Genomic DNA, 17,788 nt, shown 5'->3' with positions numbered 1-17,788 from the left:
AATTAGCCAATCCCAAAAAAACAAATGCTGAATGATTTCTCTGATTTAAGGATGTTGATCTAGTTGGGTTGGGAGGATTAAATTAACTCGAGATAGGGCAAAGGGGAAGAAGGGAAGGAAGGGGGCATAGGAGTAGGAAAGATGGTGGAATGTGATGGTCATCATTACCCTAAGTACATGTATGAAGACATGAAGGATGTGACTACTTTGTGTACAACCAGAGATATGAAAAATTGTGCTCTATATGTGTAATATGAATGATAATATATCCTGTTGTCATATATAACAAATTAAAATTTAAAAAATTATATTGGGATTCTACTTCTAATTGAAAGTTCTCATTTTATCTAATATACTGCTTTCTTAGAAAATTATATAGAGCCTCTTTTCTACCTTCACTTTTGCATTTCAAAATTGTCATGATATTTCTAAAGTTTTATTTCACTTTTAGGATCTGAAATATATCACAAATAATAACATATAAAAATCATGCTACACAGATCTCTATCTATCTTGACTTCAAACCAATTCTAGATCTTCCTAAAGTTGCTAAAATCCATCTCTTCCTCTGTGCTAAGAGGACTTTTATAGTTTTCATGCTATTTTGGGTATGAATAGAAGGTAAGTATTTAGAAATAAAATATAAATCCCAGGATTGATGATATTTCAAGTACTTTTTCTCAGTTTGCCACAATAATATTAGGAGATTAAAGTGAGATAACTCTATTTTGGATTTTCCAATTTATTTTTAAAAAGTGGGGTGATCCCTTGTTATAAAGTGAGGCTCCCCACATGAACTTTTTTATGCTGCTTGTCAAATTATCCCCGGATGTATATGATGGTAGAAGTGTGCATCTCTCTTACTTTCCTTTCCTGTTTAGGTTGCATTTAAAGAGGATTCCTCTATATTTTGCTTTCTAGTGAAAAACAAAAACAAATCCACTTACAATGTTTAGCATCCTAGGCTGCCTTTTGAGATTACAGAAAGAGTCTACATTCTGGAAAGTTCTCTGCAGCTAGAGGCCCTAAGCCTAGGTATACCTGGAGGAAAAAAAGTTGAAACAACAGCAGCAGCACTGTCAACACAGGAGACATATATATGCTAAGAGAATATATATATGCTATGAAGAATATAAGACACTGACTTCCTGGTGCACTTAACAATACCCAATTGTCCAGTGGCTTTGAGAGACTACTGTCCTGTCCTGTCAAAGAGCTGCAAGATTTGATGATCATGCTAGAAGGGACTGGGAGTTGATATTTGTTATCATTTGCAAGCACTGTAGATCCTGTGAGATTTTTTCATTTTTATTTATTTAATTTTATTGTGGGATTAAAACAGATGAAAGCTCATAAAGATTTTTGAAAATTAGGTAAAACTTTCACAACTTAAAAGGTGTTCATTTTTCCAAACAATAAATACATTAACATTTGAATATATAAAATAGGATTAAAAAATGACCAAATCATAGCTGAAAAGCAATTTGAGGTTGGTAGGTTTAGATTTCTCAGCAGACTCTCACATTGCACTGAATTATTTTTCCCAAATCCGCTCCTAAAATGTTCATTAAGAGTTCTTATTCAAAATCACCATGATGGGTAACATTCTGAGTTCTTAAAATTCTCTCTTACATTATATTTCACTGTAGCAGCATTGAATAGGAAGAAAAATAACAAAACAGAGTGGGCGACTTGATTTTGTGTGAAAAAAGTCCTTAAATGAATCTTTGGCTTTCCTGCACTTGCTACCTCATTAATCCTAAATGGTGTCAGTCAGTTGAGTCTAATAGCTGTGAGTGTTACTACCATGGTCAGTTCCAAATTATAGTATTGATTAATTGATTGTCTTCTTCCAGTTGTGAATTATATTAGTGCTGGCTCAGGCAGCCTGGCTTGGGGCCAAAGCCTAATTTCCAATGGAAGGCAACAAGCAGTTTCACTGTTTCACTGCTGTAGGAAAGTGATGCTCAGAAAATGAAAAGCCTTGGAAAGATGATTTGACAGAAAGGAATGTACTAAATGTAATGAATATGCACTTATTAATTGATACAATCTAGACAATCAAGGAGAAAGAGAGGAAGTCAAAAATTCCTCATTTCTCTACCTCAGATTTCCCAAACCAACTTAGAACAACTGACTGGAGGATGAGAGTAGGAGGGAAGCAAGAGTCCAGAAGGATCACAAGCCAGCTTCGGGACCTGAGAAATTCAATGCATGCAGGATACAAGTGTGCTGACTGTGGTACTTTCAAATGAACTGAAACTTAAAGTAGGTTATGGGCTCCCCTCCCTGAAGCCCAGGTGTCCACCAAAGCTTACAGCACCATCACAAGGAGCCTCTCCAGAGCAGCAGTGCCATCTTTGCAGAAATACATAAACATTACCAGGTTGAAAGAGAAAACAAGAGGGGCTGGTTTCTTGTTAACTCTGCTTTAATGAGGAACATAAAATGGATGGGTGTGTTTATCATTGATTCTTGTGGAATGGGAAAAGCTAAATGGGGCATTGAGAGGTTAATAACTTTCACAGATCCATAGCTTTGAGTTTGTTTGCTGCCAGATCAATTCCTTTCCCCTACAAAATGTGAAGGGAAAATTGGTGTGAGATGGAGTAACTCTGATTATAAAATTTTATTCACATTAAAATATATTTATAATCATTGTGGGTCTTTTCAATATGAACAAAATTACATTTGATTTCACAGAGAATTAAAAAAGGGAGCATGAAATAAATGAGGGAAGTGGTTCAAGGGATCTAAAAGTTAAAAATGATGATATCAAATGTTAAGGTATGGATGGGAAATGGAAGGTTAAGAAGAAATAATTGTTTATAAAGTAGACACATGGTAAAATATCCTGGCAGGAATTATAATTTTATGGTAATATTTGATATAAGAAAGAGGAGACTGCAGGTATACATATTGGTAAGAAAAAAAATCACTCTTCTATAAGTGGTACTAAGTTCAAGATTACTAAGAATGTTTTTCTATGTATGAAAAATCCTTAACAAGAATAATGATGTAAAAGCCTCTTGCTATAGATTCTACAAAGAAAAGTTCATAGAATAAATGTCCATAAAATATGAAGATATTAATTCCTTCAGATGTCTCAACAATATTTAGCAAAAATAATGTTAGAATTGGAGAACACATGCATTATTTAACAAGGGCCATTATATGCCAGACTCTTTGATAGGTTCCAAGGATACAATTGGGTGGATAAGAACAAGGAGCATGCCTTTAAGCTAACCTGTTGAGTAGCTAGTAATTTAGGTAATTCATACAGTGGAGATATTGCATATCTAGTGTACCAGCAACTTGAAAAAAAAATTATGCATATCTTAGTGGACTTAAGTACCTTGGTCTTAATTTGGAAGATAAAACTATGCTCTTGGCTCCTTGTGAGAAGGATCTGAATATAATTCATCCTTGTTCACTCTGCATTCAGTGCACAGATCCTGCCACAAAATGACTGCTCTATGAATATTTTTTGAAAGAAGAAATTTATAAGAATATAGTCTATGAACCAATTTCCTTCCAGTGGCAAAAAGTATTTTGGCAGGAATATACTTTCCCTAAAGAAGTATAGCAGTAATATATCATCAAGGAGATATTAGCAAATTAAATGTAATTGGGATTCCACATACATAAATATGGGCTTCTCTTATTTCCCTTTCTCCTATTGTCACCTGAATAAATATGATTAATCCCTTAGATTCAGATATCACTTTCATTTCTGGAGAAACAAGTCCTAAACTATTTGAACTAGATTAAGCACCTTTATATAAGCCCTTGTGCTTCCCTCTGGATGGGAAAATTTGTACTCTCCTGTAATTGCCTGTTTAATTGGTTGTGTATGTAAAATGGCCCATATCTGTCCTACACCCCTTTATGTTCCCTTGGTATGTGCAAACAATTTGGCATCTACATAGTTCTCTGTCCTTCAAGCCCATGTCATTCTAGACCCTGGTACTCTGAATTACATCTGGTTGTTCTGCAAGTTCAGGCAGCTGTACCTCCCAGGCAATGACTATCCAGAGTTCATCTACTTATCCCACCCTTGAAGTCATCATTTGGTCCATTTTTGCCTGGGCCTCCATCCCAGGATATCTATCACTGCCCTTCCTCTGATTACTCAGTTCTCAACCCAGAAGCCTAATGCCTCCCTTAACATACATGTCTGCTCATGCCAGTGTTCTTTTCCAAACCTTCAGTGATTTTCTTTCTCACATTAAAAAATCATAGTATTTTCAAGGAGCTTCAAGGGTCTTCTTGTTTACACAGAAATCTCTCCTTGGACCTAACACTCCAGCCACATTGGCTTTCTCACTGTTCCTCAGTCTAGGTAAGCTCCTTCCTCGGGCCTTTGCACCTACTACGTCCTTATCTGAAATGTTCATCCCCTCATATCTATAGGGTTGACTACTTTCTTGAAAGTTTTATTCAAAAGTCACCTATTCATCAAAAATATCTCAATTTTTAATATTCCCTTTACCTTACACTTTAATTTACCTTCTCCACTTAATTTTGTCCACATCAGTACTGATTACAAGTCTGATATTCAGCAAGTAGTTTGATTTCTATTCTGGTGGTTGGGTTCTATTCAGTTGAAGTGGTATCCATTTGTTCTAATTGTTAAATATTTTAAACTTTACCTCTGCTCATTATGATGTTAGATACCCTATGTCTTTTTCCTATCTGCTTCCACGACTTAGTATTTTTAATCAATGTATCCCCATCAGCCACAAGGAGTTGGCCCATGATAGACTCTCTGCCTGCATGCTCTTATTTTAGTCTTTACCTAATGTACTTCTACTGTATTATTACACCTACTACTACTACTAGGGAGTGAACCCAGGGGCACATAACCACTGAGCCACATTCCCAGCCCCTTTTTATATTTTATTTAGAGTCAGGGTCTCTCTAAGTTGCTGAGGAAGCCTTGAACTTGCATCCCCATGCCTCAGCCTCCTGAGTTGCTGGGATTACAGGTGTGTGCCACTGTGTCTGGCTACTTCTACTTTAAATATCATGTTGTGTATGCTAAATACATACAACTTTGTCAATTAAAATACTTTTGAAGAATGTACCACTTGGTCACCAGCTTATGGTGCTCTTGGGAACCAGTGGAACTTTAAGAGGTGGGCTCTACCAAGAGGAAGTTAGGTCAGTGAATATGAGCTCTTGAAGGGGATATTGCAACAACCTCAGCCACTTCTTCCTGTCTTTGCTTTCTGTTCACCCTGGGGTAAACTACATGTTCCTGCCATGATGTAGCGTGTTGTTACAGACTCAGAGCAACAGGGTCAAGTTACTATGCCTTGAAACCTCTGAAACTGAGCCCAAATAAATCTTTCCTCCTTGTAAATTGATTATCTCAGGTACTTTATCACCGTAATGGAAAGCTAATCAACATAACTTCCACATAAGTTGTTAGCTTCTATATATTACTTTTTCTACATCAAATTGCTAGTAAAGAATTTTCACAATCTTCTTTTTGAATACTACACATTTAGTGTGAAAGTTTTTGTTTTTATTCTGCAATGAACAAATGTAACCCTCTCAAGCAGAAATGCTCAAAAAACATCCTGCTGAGTTTTCTTCTTCTGGCCATACACTCTGCATACACAATTAACCTTCCCTTAATTAGATTAACTTGTCCTTTACCTGGGATTGTCAAATTAATACTGTAATCAAAGATCTCTATTAGAGACCTGAATATGTCCCTGCTCTGTATAATGTTAATTACTTCTTTACTAAAAAATCACTGGCATCAGGCACATGTAGTTTGAAGCTTTAGTTAGCTGATCTGGTTTATGTCTCCAAAATAGTGCTAATCAGAACTTTATAAACAATTCTTAAAGTCACCTAAAGAAACCTTGGCACTGCTGACTTTCTTAATTGATTAAATTCCAAGAATTAACAAAAATTCTAAAAAAATATTCCTAGTTGTGTAACAAATTTTATAGGCATTGGCATTGGTCCATATATTAAAACATGTACTGCACAGCATATAATCAAATGGTATCATTTATAACAAATTTAATTGCACTTGCCAAAATAAGCACAGCAGTTGGCTATAGAACCTACAATATTATATGTTCACCCCCACATACTTGTGTACTTGCAAATTCAAACATTTTAACAGTTTCTGGCTAGTGTTAGCTTGATCCAATTATGAAAAGTGACACTGACAATTACATGAAGAAGAAAGCTCATTTAACCAAATTGACTCAACTTGGCCAGTGGCCCAACAGCAAAACGTTATGAACCTTTTCACTATAGCATTCACACTATTTTAAATATCCCATAATATTCCCAATCAGCCATTGGTTAAATGTCCATGGAATCAAGGCACTCTTTTCAACATTGTGGGAAAACCAAAAATGAGTAAGGAACACAGACCCTCCTTTCAAAAAGTTTCTAGTGGCAGACACTTAGGGAGGAACTGGCAGGAGAGTGGAAGCCTGCTGCATTTGCCATCTCCTTAGATGGGTTTGTCTCACAGTTCAAAGCAGTCAGGGACCATCTCAAAACAAAGTGGTGACTGAGGTCTTGGGCGTTCCCTCTGGGTTTGAATTCTCATACTACTACTTGTGTGACTGGGCAAGATAATTTCTCAAGTTCACAAGTCCTTCATTCCAATATGGAGATAAAGATTTCTGCAAAGAACAAATGTAATATGTGTACAGTGTACTTTGCACATAATATGCATATCAAAAATAAAGGTTAGGGGATCTGGGGCTTTGGCTCAGTGGTAGATCACCTTCCTAGCATGCTGGAGCTCCAGGTTTGAAATACTGCACTGAAAACAAAAACTAATAAAATAAAATAAAATAAAAATAAAAGTAGTTAATGGATAAAGAATAGCTTAAACAAGCAAGCTGTCTTTTCTTTGGCAAGAGTAAGAAGTGAAATATTTTGTTATGTGTTAGAGTCAGTTGCCTGTATGACTGCATTCAGGAATGATGTATAACATTCATGTGCTGCAAAGAAAAAGGCCCTAAAATAACACTAGCTAGTGAGCTTGAAATCTTACACAAATGGAAGAGAAGGCAAGTTGGGAACCACTGAACAAATATAATGCCCTAAATAAAATAAAATATACTGGGTTTCAGGTTTCATCCAATTGTTTGAAAATATGTCTTATGCCTTATGTTTTTGTTGTTATTATTTAGATGATATGAAGAAGACAGGATTAGAAAAAACTGTGTAAATTTGTTTAGTGGTGGAACTCTCACAAAAAGACATGTAAATATTAATTATAAAGCCCTTTGGGGTATGGCCGAGAGCTCTGTCTTTGGTAGAATGGAAAAATCAGACAATTTGTTGTACTAACCATTTTCTCTGAGAGACATTTATCTCCACAGCCACCATTGCCTTCATCAAGTATGGGATCACATGAGCATAACATCTAATGCCATTCTTACATGCCAAGGACTCAACAAATGCTGCCAGTGACAATCATGGTTGGTTTTACTTTAATTTCATTTGTGTGATGAGATGAAGGTGGTTGTGGAATTTTCTTTTTATTCACATTGGAAATGCAGGTAGATGAAAATTCATTTAATCTAGGAAGTTATTTTCTTTCGGAACCTCAAAGATTGTATTCTATGATTCAGGTATCTATCCTAACTCTAGAAGGATAAATACTAAAATGTACTGCTTATTTCCACTTTCAAATATGCCTATAAGTAGGAAGACGGTTCCCGATGCTCCAAGTTTCAAAGAAAATAACAATGATTACATCCACAGACTAACTTATACATCTCCTACCATATGGCAAGGACTGTTATAAAGTACTTTTCATATATGAACTCTTTTAATCTTCACAACAGCCATAGAAGTACCTATTATTATCTCCATTTTACAGATGACAAATCTCAGACACACATTTGAGGAGATTGCTTAAGCTGATAAACAGTAGAGAATCTGGGTAAATCTTGGTCTAGAATCTATGAAATTTCCTCCTCATAATACAATATTTGTCCTGAAGAAGTAGCATCATAAATGAAAGTATATTTGAAATATTTATATTAGCACTATGTCAGATAGAAATAGAAATAAAGGGAAAATAGGAATATCATTTGAATTATTAGTTCTATGGGAAGAAGTTCTTCAGAATCCCCAAACAACTCTCTTTTAAATGAACTCTGGAACATAATGTGCTCAGAGAATGGGAACTGATTCTATACAAACTGCTGAACCATAAAGCAGAATGATCAGTATCATAAGACAGTCAGGAACAAAGACACATAGGAGAGTTCAGAAGAAGACAGCAATTTTGACTGAGGGTATCCAAGGATGCTTTATGGAGAAAGTGAGCTGAATCTTAATATATAAAAGTGAAATAATGAGGAACTAAAAGGGAAACCGGCTGAAGGCCTGAAATAAATTTGATACAATTTTCATTTCTTGTTTGTTTGATTTTCATTTTATTTGACTCCAAAATAACCTTGATTTTTGTCTTTGTCTCTCTTTTCTTTACTGATATATATTAATTATATAGAATTGAGGACTTCATGGTGGCATAATTGTAGATGCATATAACATAATTGGATCAGTTTACCTCCCCCAGCCTCTTCTGCCACCCTGATGGTCTCCCTTCTACTTTTAGGACATCTGAAATAGTACCTTGGTTTCTAAAGGACATGAACCCAAATGTTTTCATGTCTTCTTCATATGCAGATGTTTGCTTTTTCTTTCAGTCATAAGAAATATCAACCCCCAAATAAGGTAATCAATGATTTAGAAGGTGATATTCTTTTAAACTAGCAATCTAAAATTTTAGCAGATAAAAGTATTGGAGCCTGCTAAGAAACTTTTAAACTTCATATAAAGTTTGTATTTAGAAACACTGATTGAAAAATCATTTGAGTTTATTTTGTGATTCATCACAGGTTTATTACTAGATAATAATATTTAAACGGTAAGCCAATAGATCAAATAGTTTAGAGAAAGAGCATGGGAGTTATTTATTTCAAAGAATTATCTTTTTAAGATTAGAAGCACACTATTAAGCTGCAATGGGTGAGGAAAAAATGTACTCGACAGAGGATTTTAACAAAAAGTATTATTATAATAGATGAAATGTTTATATTAGAGAAAGGGTATGTGAGGTAGTAAAGCTGTGTTCATAATAAAAAAAATTATTGCAGCATAACAAGAATTGAAAGCATCGAATAATAACCTGTTATTGTTTAACAGAGATTAGACTTTTAAAAATTTGCTAATCTATTTCTAATCTGTTTTCTCACTTTATTCCCTCATTAACAATAAATAGCTTTGTGGTTTCCAGAAGAACCAAAATAAAGTATGTAGGCGAGACCACTGCCAGGGGGCTAATAATTTCATAGCAGCAGCAGCTAAACTCAATCAACATTTAAATCTATAGGCATCTGCTGCTCCTATTCACAACTTTAACCCATTGTTAGATTTTCTCCATATTCATGCCTAACATCATCTGGGATTCAGAAATGGAAAGTAAATCTCTCCTAGTTCTATGTTGGAATTTTATTTACAAAGAAAAAGGTTGCAATAATAGTAAAGAATAAGTTTGACTACATTTTATAAAAGAAACATTTGTGAATAGAATAGAATATTTGAATATTCTATTCACCCACCTAATTTCACTAAAATTTGCTGAGTGCCAATTATATACCAGGTACTATTAGGAAGTATTAGGACTCAGGGGAGAGAAGGAGTTAACAATGTGATATGGACTCACCTTGTCTGGGCTGCCGTAGGTGTTTTCAGACACAGTCCCTGGCCACAGCACGTTCAAAAGCTAGTTAGAAAGATAAAAACCAGTGGTTATTAAAAAAAATATTTTAAACCCTAAATTGTCTTTAAAATATCTCTGTTTTTAGGGGTGATTGAGGCAGAGGAGAAAAAGCAAAAGAGTATCAATTTTATGAAATACAATCTTTATTGAAATTGTGAAATGCTGAACACCAACATGGAAATTTCTTTTGTCCACAGGCTAGAAAGCAGTGAACATTGGCTATTCTTAACGAGAGTTGAGACTATCATGTTTTATATAAAATGGCTAGATTGCTTTCTTACAACATCTCTTTCATTAAGTCCACAGAATACCTTGTTTTTTTTTTGCTTCCTAAAATTACATGATACATTTTGAAATGTCCATCCTTTGGTCCTTGTAACCTTGATGAGCCCTTAAGTTGTGAAGGGGATCACCTAAAATCATGGAAACCAAGTTTAAGTAAATCCTTGTCTGTCCTACTCATCTTGAGAAAAATCAGGAAGAAAGAATCTCAAATCTTATAATTATTCCATTGATGGAAAAGTTTCTCACACCTCTGAAATACATAAAAAGGTGCCTTGTCTAAATCCCACAAGAGAACTATTTTACAAGATTTAAGGACTATCCTAATAATTCTTGTCAGTTTTTTGTGTTTACAGCATTGCTGTCTTCCGTCTAGAACACTTCTAAGGTTTTTTAATATGCTCGGCTCTGATTCCTCCTTCAGTTCCAAGGAAAGCTGTCATCTTATGCAGAAAGTTTTCCTTGACATCCTGCCCTTCTTTTTCAACTATGTCTCCTGGATAGGGTAGCGGCTGTGTGCACTTTCCTATCACACATTTCTGTGTGACAGAGACTGGTTAGTTATTTATCAGACCATTTCTCTTTCAATGCTGCAACATAGCCAGACTACATTTTGCAGTTAGAAGTGGCAGTGACTGCATTTTTGGATTGGAATAGTCTTAAAACCATCCCATACATGATACTTATGTTCCCTAACCACCTGTTGACTCCTTGAGGACCTAGAGGAAAGAAGACCTACAAGATAAAGTGGGCGTGATCCTTCAACTCAGTGTTTAGGATCACCCTCATTCCCACTAAAATAGATCTCTTCACACCAGAGTGTTACATAGATGGCTACCCAATCCATCACCTCATCCTAATGAGGAACATTTACTGGCACTGGAGTTTTATGTAAATGAGAATTAAATTTCAGTTCTTGAAGTCATTAAAATGTTGGGTGTTTGTTGCAGCACTTAGCCTGGGAGATGTGATTGCTAGATTTGTTTCATCTCCCCTATTGGATTTTATCTATAGTTCTCCCATAGCGGCTATTTTTGTCTTGTTCCAGCTTTTATCTGAGCCCTTGACATAGTATACAGCATGTAATGACCATCTCTTTTTATTTTTTTAATAACTTGGATTTTGCATGATAAAGTGTACCATGAAAATTTCATAGAAAATATTATTCTAAATACAGTTATTCCTTTGGGGGAAATGCAAGCTTCATTTAGCACAGACATCAAAATACCATTGTTAAATGCCTTAAAGGTAAAAATCTGATTTTGCTTAGGAGCTCAAAGCAAGTGGAAACATTGAAATAATTTTGCAAATCTGTGTTTGTAGGCTTCTGTTTGCAATATTTTTGTTAGACAGCGGGAGCATCTCACAGCCTTAGTCAGAAGTGAGGGTCTGCATTGCTGCAGTTGCGATGTTTTGGAATGTCCTTCCAACCTCTGCTGGGGATTTAACGTCAATGGAGAGAAAATGAAAGGTAATTTTCTTTCCTTTTCAAAACAATAACCAATCACAGAACCCAAGACCTTCTGCTCTTCACATATTACAATGAAATAGCTTTTGAAGTTTAGACAAAAATAGAGACATCTGACAAGCACCATCAAGTCTCAGTCAGTTTACCTCAAGATATTTATTACAGGCACATCTTGCTCCTACAGTCAAAAACACTATATCCACTGTCTCCTTTTTTTTTGTCAACCACCTGTTTGAGGCCACTTCCAAAAGGGATCTTGATAAATCTCTCCAATCTGTTTCTTTACTACTACCCATTTTCTGGTTAAATTTTATTTTTTATTTTTGCAGAACTTTAAGAAATTCATTTCTTTTACTTTCACATCCCTGTGTAAGTTTGGAAAATATAGAAGAGATGGTCAAATCTCTTTGCTTTCTTTCAAAGGAATGCAGAGGAACTTTTGTTGTGTCATTCAGCTGTTTTTATAAAATGCAGATATACATTTTGATCAACACATAGTAATTAAACACATTTATTGGACATTATTGGCATTCTGATACATGTATATAATGCATAATGATCTAGCCATGGTAGCAGAATTTCTATTATTTCAGACATATATCATTTTTCTGTGTTGGGTCCAGTCAAAATTCTGTTTTCTAGCTACTTTGAAATATTCAATAAATTGTTGTCAACCATTGCTATCTTCCTGTGATACAGAAAGTCAGAAGTTATTTCTCCTATTCAGGTGCACACCTATACATATTACCCATCCTCTCGTCATTTCTGTCTCTCCCACACTCTTCTAACCTGGAGAAAATCCTCAAGTTCTGCTTCAATATCTCCTTAGATTATTGCTAAATGAAACCTTTAGACTACATTTTATGGTTGTTTTAATCTGTAGTTCACTCACATCAATGTTAATATATTATTTACTTTGGTAAAGCATGTCTCTCAAGTGTCAGGCTAATGAATATTGGATTTGCCAATTGAAGTTTTTTTCTTAGGAGTTTTTATAGAAATTTAGGGCAACTTCCTGCCTGTCAGACTGTCAGAAAGCTACTTCTCTTGCTTTTTATTTTTAAGTGACAAATAATGGTTGTACTTATTTATAGGCTAGACTATAGCTTATAATTCAATAATTTGTATACAATTGTAATAATTCAATATTTTTATATAATGTGTAATGATCAAATGAGAGTAATTAATATTTCCATCTCTTTTTAACATTTGTGTGTGTTAGAAGACTTTGAATTCCTCTCTTTTAGTTCTTTATAAAATATATAACAAATTGTTGTAAACCACAGTCACCCAACTGTGCTATAGAACACTAGAGTGCATTCCTTCTAGCTAACTGTATTTTGGTGCTGGCTTTCCAATCTATCTTGTGATCTCCTTCAAGCCCCCCTCTCCTCCAGGGACCAATATTCTATTGTCTTCTATGAGATCAACTTTATAAAAGCTCCCTTTCTTTCAGAGTGCAAATATCAGTCTCCTGACTGGTTAATATGATAGAGGAGGCAACAGAAAATATTTTACAGCAGCCAGAAATACAAAAATTTAATCCTTCCTCAGTTATGCTTAAAGATAGGTCAACTGAGCTTTCTACTATGAGCTAAATGACAAATCATTAAGCAGTCCCATTTTTATTCCATTTTCTGTAGATGGAGGGAAAAATCATAAATTTTTATAAGCAGGTAAAAATGGACTGTCAGAAATTGATTAGCCCAAGTGGACAGACTTCAGCTCACAGAACATGACCAATGTGGGTGAGAGAATGACACAAGAAGGAACTGTTTCAGTGGAAAAAGGTTCTTTCATTCCCCTGCTTTCTGCACAGATTCTGATGGATAGTTGTGACTAAGGAAACTACAAGAACTAAAGTTCATAACACTCAAGGACAGTGTCCATACAGATCATGGAGAGGTATAATCTGGCTAGATAGACTTTACAGTATTCACACATGTGCATGGGAACTCTTAAAGTCTTCAGTTTACTTTGGTCATAAACTCAGTCCCCCTCACCTCACAGAAATAACAAATGACTCAGAAAAAACTTTTCATTTCATGTATTTTGTGTCAAAACATCATCTTTTCTAAAAGTTGTGTCATAGTCAAAAGTCATTTCTATTTTATATTATGACACAAAAATACCTTGGATTTGTCCATATAATTTTATTTTTGCTATATAATTTTCTTCCTTTACAACTCAAGAATTTTGAGTTTCATTAGAGATTCATGACTTAATGATATGAATACACTTTTCACATGTGAAAAAGGTATATCAGTATAAATGCTGGTTTTCATGTTATGTGCTGTAGGTAGTATGATGGTTTCCATGCTGCCATTTCAAACTAGAAAAAACTTTACTTCCTATGAGGTTTCATTTCTAATGGTAACCTTATTCTATAGCATCAAAAATCTAGATTATCAAGACTGTATAATTTTAGGAAAGATTCTATTTTGTACAGACAATTGTTACCTTTTAAAGTGGCTTAATACGTTAATAAGTACTTAATATGTTAAAGAGATTCCACTAGGAAGCTTTCATTCTTTTTTATTTAGAATTGCTTGCACATAATTTTCCTTAGTGAGTGTTCTCACATTTTCACAGATTCAAATACAAAGATAACCCATTGCATTATCTTAAAATTTAGCTAAGAAAACTTCTGGTAAAAAATAAAATTTTAAATTTTAAATGACTTGCAAAATAGTCAAGTCCCAATTTCATGTGCAGATTTCTCCCTTTCTCCTTTTTCCTTCCTTTTCCTCCTCCTCCTCTTCTTCTTCCTTCTCTTTCCCTCTTTCTAATGTAATTCCTCATTCCCTTATGTCTTTCTTGCAAAAAAGACTGATGTGGATCTTGGTTAACATTGCAAATAACTTATTTCATACTAATAGTGAATTAAACAATCTTTAAAGTATAATGCACTATAGAACAGAATATAAACAATGAATAATATGAAATAAAAAATTGGGGCAACCACTACACAGTCAAGATACAGAATTTTTTCATCACTACAGATCTCACGTTCCCTCCCACTCCCAGTTTTCCATCCTCACTAAAAGCAAACAAATACTATCTCACTTTTAAATCCTAGAGTTTACAACCACCTTGAGCATCACATAAATATAATCATATATTACATGCTATTTTGTTTCTGGTTTCTTTCCTTAATATTATGGTTGGTTACATTCATGTTATAATTTGTCAAATATTATTTAATATAGCACACTTTATATATCTACTCCTTTGTTGATAGGCACTAGGTCATTTCCAATTTAGAGCAATTACAATTAACGCCATAATAAACATCCTTATAGATATTTCTTGGTACATATGTTGTACATAGTAAGGAGTAAAATTGCTGGATCATCTGGAATGCATATGTTGAGCTTCAATGTATAATGCCAAACTATTTTCCAAAGTGCTTGTAGCAATTATACTCTCCGGCAGTGAGTGTTCAGATTGCATAATACTGTTGCCAGTAATTGGTAGAGGTTATTTGCTTTGAAAGTCAAGTGAGACTTCTGAAAGAGGAGAGAGGGAATGAAGGTTTGGTATAGAAAAAGGATTCCTGACCTAAGATCCAGTAGACTGACGGGAGAATGATATGAATGGTGAACACATGAATTTTCCTGGAAAGAAGGAAGATCCATGGAGCACTGGGGAATCTAACGAGAAGTGTTTTATTCTGTGAAATGATGAGAGTACAGATCAATCTAGCCACAGAATTTCAGTGCAGAATAAATTGTGTATGTGCCCTAGAGTGTTTTCAAATAAGCAGAACCAACACATAAAATAGGAAGAGTCACTTTACATCTGAAGATCATTAGAAATCCCAGGGTGGTTGATTAAAGATGCTAAGGCCACAAAAATAGAAGCTTGCCATGAAGAACTATTTCATATCAGCCTATTTGAATCTATCAACATCATTTTGTGATTAACTTTGAATTCATTGTGTCTAAAAAGTCAAGGAAGTACAACTTTGACATTTTCAGATATGAGGGATTTCCCATAGGTGTTTACTAAACTGTTGTATTAAGTGGTCATTTTATATAGTAGGTATTTATAACTATCATATGGGTGGAAACTTTTGAAAATATATCCCACAGAGTCAGGGAAAATCACAGAATTTTATAGTTGGAAGAGGTCTTGGACAACATCTAATTAAATATCATTTTGCAGGTGAGGAAGTCTATTGCAGAGCTGTTTAGTTACTTGATAAGGTGGAGACTGTAGTAAAGTGTAGAAACAGAAGAATCTAGGCATTTTGATCCTGATGGCAATATTCATAAGATCATTTTATTAAAGAATATCTTTTCCATCACTTTCAATAATAAAGTGATGGAAAGTGGCCTTTTCTTCCATGTCTGCCTCAATACATCAGAAATCATGAATTTCAACACAACCTCTCTGATTCCTTCTCACCTTCAGTCTATGTTAGATGCCTCTATTGAATTTTAACATTTTATACTGGCTACTGTTTTATAATTGTTAATCTTATCTCTTCCCACAGTGAAGGGTACTGTCTTTTTCTACTCTTATTTCTTAGCATTTTTCATGAATCTAGCATATGATAATAAATGGTAAATATTTGTGAAATAAATAAACAAATCGAAATCTGGCCCTCCCAACAAATTTGTTATAAACTGCTTGACATCATCTGCTGTCAGGGAGATGCAAATCACAACCACAAATGAGATATCATCTTACCCATTTAGAATAGTTTTCATCAAAAAAGATGAAAAATGACAAACAGTGGAGAGAATGTAGAGAAAAGGGAACTCTTATACATTGTTGGTATGAATGTAAATTAGTATAGTTACTAAGGAGAACAGCTTTGATGTTCCTTAAAAAACTAAAAATAGGTCTACCATATAATCCAGATATCCCACTTCTGGGTCTATATGCAAAGGAAATGATATCAGCATACCAAAGAGACATCTGCACACCCATGTTTTCTGCTGTGCAATTTACAAAGCCAAGATATGGAATTAAGCTCAATGTTCATCAATGGATGAATGCATAAAGAAATGTGTTATATATACATAACAGAATATTATTCAGTCATAAAAAGAATGAGGTCTTGTCATTTACCGCAAAACGGATGGAACTGGAGGACATTATGTTAAGTGAAATAAGTCAGTCAAAGAGAGACAAATGCTGCATGCTGTCTCTCATATGTGAATGCTATAAGAAGAAAAGTCAATCTGAATGTAGAATAGTGATTACTAGGGGCTGGAAAGGAGGGGGAAGGAGAACAGAGGGAAGTTGGACAATGGGCACTAAAACACATATAGATAGAAGTAATAGGTTCTAGTATTCTGCAACACAGTGGGTTGACTACAGTTCACAATAACCTATAATATATTTTATCAATAACTAGAATGAAGGAACTCAAGGGCTCCAACACAAAGTTATAATAGGTAAATGGAAATATTAATTACCCTGGCTTGATCTATACCTCATAAATATGTATAATTATCATGTTAACAAGAATTTTGAAAAGATGTTTAAAGAGATTAAAATGTTAATTACCCTAAATTTTTTATTACATACTGTCTACACGTATTAAATTATCATAATGACCCCATTGTATGTATAATTAAAATAATAATAAATTGAAAAAATCTGGCTCATGATCATTTTGGTATATACTGAGTTAGGTAAAATATATGAATTTATATATTACATTTGTCTTTGGGGATGCTCACTGGTGTTTCTATTTTTTTTCCCACAAATATGGTACCAGTGAACTTCCTTGTGCTTTTGAAACTAGTGCAGCCATGTGATTTGAGCAAAGGAAACGCATCATGTCACTTCCACATAGAAGCACAGAAGTCTATAATCACCAGTGATCAGTTCACTCTCCCTCCCTCCAGGACCAGTGAGGTTGGAGACTCCCTGAGGGTGGACAACATAAAAAGAATCTGCCAACCCATGATGGACATGCAGTACGATTGAGAAGTAGAAACACATTGTTTAAGTTGCCAGGATTTTGCATTGTTACTGTCTTAAATCCTAGCTTATTCTGAGTCGAAGGGGACGAGACTTTGAGGACTGTGGAATATAGCGAGCCTATTTTGTATGTGTGAGGAACACGAACTCCTAGTGACCTTAGAGTGGACAGCTTCTAAAATGGATTCCAAATATTTCCATCTCCTGCATTCATGATCCCTTCCTCTTGAATGAAGATTGGAACTAGTGACTTAATTGTTACAAAATGCTTCAAAAGTGATGGGAGGCTGCTTATGAGTTTAGGTTATAAAAAGACT

The 17,788-nt window shown here is 34.7% G+C and overlaps 1 protein-coding gene across 50 annotated transcripts in view; it reads right to left on the bottom strand.

The window, feature by feature from the left end:
• Ptprd (protein tyrosine phosphatase receptor type D) overlaps positions 1–17,788 on the bottom strand; it is a 2,156,260-nt gene that overhangs the window by 766,951 nt on the left and 1,371,521 nt on the right. For all 50 annotated transcript variants that reach the window (XM_048806967.1, XM_048806968.1, XM_048806990.1 and 47 more), the window contains one exon: positions 9,725–9,784. The gene's annotated coding sequence lies outside the window, so the exon portion shown is untranslated. The remainder of the gene's footprint in view (positions 1–9,724; positions 9,785–17,788) is intronic.

The sequence above is a fragment of the Marmota marmota genome, unplaced genomic scaffold, assembly GCF_001458135.2.
Source record: "Marmota marmota marmota unplaced genomic scaffold, marMar, whole genome shotgun sequence".
In the NCBI taxonomy this organism is placed as follows: Eukaryota; Metazoa; Chordata; class Mammalia; order Rodentia; family Sciuridae; genus Marmota; species Marmota marmota.
This window is presented reverse-complemented; position numbering and strand designations above follow the sequence as displayed.